A 3,858-nucleotide genomic window follows, 5' to 3' on the forward strand; every position below is an offset into this window, starting at 1 on the left:
AAGGTGAGCCAAAGCGCTTTGCTACTGCGGTTCCGGGCTGTTCATTCAAGAAAGAAAGGGGAACCCCAGCTCCATGCCCGGAGACCGTTCTGACTGACCGCGGCCCCTAGAGGACAGAACAGGACTGCCCCTGCTGAGTCTGCAGCCGTGACGGGGGAAGCCCCTCGCTCCTACAGAGCAGCTGTGGGTTTGATCCGTTTGCTTTGCAGTTAAGAGTCCAACCTGCGTAACCCACAGCACCAGGACTCCTCAGGCCATAACCTGCTCGGCTCCATTCCTAACAGCGCTTTGAGGCGTGTCTCTCGTGGTCAGCACAGGGATGCAGTTGACAAGCTCTCTCCGTAACACACTCGTCCTTGGCTCATGGGGGTCTTCAAAGCAAGACAAAACCAGACGATCAAAACGGTGGCTCCCACGGGGCTGTGCTGGACCAGGTGAAGCCAAGGCAAAGAGGTCAGCTTCGAAGGTTATGGAGATCCCTTGGAGGGCTTCACAGGGGTCATCCTGACAGCGCTTCTCAGAGGACACAGGGCAATCGTGGGGACTTTATTAGGAAGATGTTCGAAGAAAGCTGGAAGCCGCATTGGTGAGAAACAGCCCAGAAAAGTTGTGCCAAGGAATTCTTTTTCCATCCCAGCATGCCTCTGCTCAGTATGTCAAGGGCCCAAACTCACTGCCATCCAGTCTGCTCTGGCTCTTAGAGACCCCATCGGGCAAGGTAGAACCACCCCGTGGGTTCTGGACACCGTGACTCTTTACGGGAGTAGCAAGCCCCCTCTTTCTCCCACTTCCAGGGTAGCCCTACAATGCCTTCATTGGGAACCCTTACCCCATCTGCCCTACACCCCACTCCACCTGTCCAGGCTTCCTTCTGTTCCCCAAACTCAAAGAACATGGAGAAGGAACACAGGTCCCTGAGGAGGCCCACCCGGCTGCTTTGCTGTGGTGTAAACCAGCGAGCCTGGGAGTCTTTCAGGGAAGGGTCAGACAGATGGAAACACCGCCTTCAGATGCTTCTAGACCCACGTGGGGCCTGTGTCGAGACCCAATAGCCTCCCATTTTGATATCTCCGTTTAATAACGGTTTCTGTGATTTTGTGGCAATGTTTTGTTGTGAACTTGTCTTTGTATGTGTGCGTGTCTATGTAATGTTTCCACGCCCCCAAAGGCAAACACGGGTCGGATTTATAAAGATACTGATCACAGAAGGCAAGAATAATGAAAACAGAGCGAGAGAGGGATTTGATTTCCCTCCGGAACGATTTAGGACAGGGCCTAGGAAGAAGACCCTGTCGTGAACCCAGGGCTCGGTATGTCGGGTTGGGCTGCACCAAAGGCTTCTAGAGCATTTCCCAGTCTTGTGAGAGGGTGAGGCAAGACTGACTCTCATCTTCAAGGCAACTGAGACTGACGTGAGGCATGTGAGGCCACACATCTGTGCATGGAGGGACCCTGGCTGTGGTCCATGTCCCTGCTTCCACATCCCATGTTTGTCCACTTCCTCCGGCCTCTTCCAGCACGACCCCACGGGGGAGCGTCCACCTGGGAAATCTCAGCCTTCGAGCCAGAACCTCCGCGATCCCTCCGGCTCTCTCCCCCACTTAGGAAATAAATCCATCAGCGTCTCGCTCCCTTGGGGGAGGTGCCAGGGCTACACCAGGAGGTGACAGCCAGGAGCTGGTGTCCTTGTTCTGGCCCACCACTACTGGCTGCCCGTGGCCTCGGAGAGTGGTCCCAGGTAGATGGGAGGCCCCAGGGACACTGAGTCCTGACACTGGGCAAGAGTCACTCCTTTCCAGCCCAGTGGAGGATTTGGTCAGAAAGGGACTGCTTCTACTTGGGCACTAGAGAGCTGTGTGATCGGTGCCTTAGAGGAAACTTCTGGAATCGTCTCTGGGGACCCTTTAAATTGGGAATTTTAAGTCTTGGATCTCAAGTGTTAGTCCTGGTTTTGAGCTCAGCCACTCCAACGTTGGGGGTCAACAACCCTTCACGTTTGTACCTCATTGGAGAACGAATCATTCCTTGCATTCCTGACCCGAGAACATTGGTTTGCTGGCTCGTTTTTTGCTTTTTCTGATTCACAGGTAAACGATCTCCGGCTCCACACACTCGAATCACTGGCTTACATGGCAGGCCTCAGACTCCATACTTGACTTAATTTTTCAGTGGCTCGTTCTTGTGTGCCGCTGGTTAGATGCTGTTGGAGAACACAGAGGCAACATCCAAGGATTTTTAAATCCTATGAGAGATACAAGCCATGACTGAGTCCCAACTCGGAGTGACCGGATGTGCCTGGGCTGGCGCCACCCTCACCAGCGTTGTCCCGGTGAGGCCATTGCCGCAGCCACTGTGTTCATCCCTCTCCTCGTAGCCTCCTCTTTTTAGCCGATCGATGTCCCTTCCAGGGGCCGGTCTGTCCTGACAACATGTCCACAGCGTACGAGACGCAGTCTTCCACCTTACTTCCCAAGGAGCGCTCTGGAAGGACTTCCTCCAGGACACGCGTGTCTGTCCTTCCTGCAGTTCACGGCACGTCCAACGCTCTTCAGCAACACCCTCCCTCAAACCCCGAAGGCCCGACTTCCCTGCAATCTTCCTTATTCCTCGCCCAGACGTCACGTGTGGCTGAAACCATGAAACATCCCATGGTTTGGGTTGGGTGCACATTAGTCCTCAAAGACCTGCAAAAAAAGACTTTTGCAGCAAACTCTCTCAGTGCAATACATCGTTTGATTTCTTGACTGCTGCTTCCACGAGCATTGATTGTTGATCCAACTAACATGAAATCCTTGACATCTCTCTCTCTCCCCCCACCCCCGTCTATCCTGATGTTGTCTATTGGTCCAGCGGTGAGAATCTGTGTTTCCTTTACCTTGAGTGGTAATCTGTTTTGCAGGCTGTGGTTATTGATCTTCACCAGTCCGTGATTCAAGTCCTCCAGGTGTTCAGCAAGCAAGGCTGTACCATCAACCGATGGCAGGTTGTTAATAAGCCTTCCCCCAATCCACACAGACAGGTTTCTCCAGTTACCTGTTCATGCAGATTGAACACGCAGGGTGAACGGATGCAACGCTAACACACACCTCTCCTGGTTTTCAACCACATAGTAGCTTCTCGTTCTCTCCCGAGGACTGCCTCATGGTCTCAGTACGGGTTCTGCAGGAGTACCATGGACTGTTCTGGAACCTCTATTCTTCTCACCGTTATGACCCACACAGTCGAATGCCTTTGCATAGTCAAGAAAACATCTTTCTGATAGTCCCCGCTTTCAGCCAAGATCCCTCTGACGGCAGCAATCCCATCCCTCGAGTCAGGGCCTCGTGTGAACCTGGCTGGCACGTCTGGCAGCTCCCGTTTGTGTCCTGCTACAACTGTGTTTTTAACGTGTGATACTCACAGTCCTGTTCAATACCGCCTGCATTCGGTGTGGCTTCCTTTCTTTGGAATGAGCGCAAATCTGTAACATAGTGTAAGGCAGGAGGTATCCTGTAAGAGTGCCCTTGGTGGTGTTAACAGTGGCCCTGATTGTCTACTAAGAGAACAGTTGGAGGCTCACGTTCACCCAAAGGTGCCTCAGAAGAAAGACCTGGGGGAAAAAAAAAATTTTTTTTTTAAAAAGAAGAAAGACCCGGAGATCGACTTCACCAAAAATCTAAATGAGAAAGCCCTGGGGGGCAGGGCTCCCCAGACATCCCTGGGGCGGACATCCCCCAGACATCCCTGGAGCAGACATCCCCCAGACATCCCTGGAGCAGACATCCCATTGCACTTCGAGTCCTTGTCCAAATCCAGCTGCAAGACCTCCCTCACCCACCAGGGGGACTGGAGAACCAGCCTTCATGAGGTTGGGAAAGG

Source organism: Echinops telfairi, unplaced genomic scaffold (assembly GCF_000313985.2).
Source record: "Echinops telfairi isolate 266 unplaced genomic scaffold, ASM31398v2 ScPeMD7_5;HRSCAF=22, whole genome shotgun sequence".
Taxonomy (NCBI): Eukaryota; Metazoa; Chordata; class Mammalia; order Afrosoricida; family Tenrecidae; genus Echinops; species Echinops telfairi.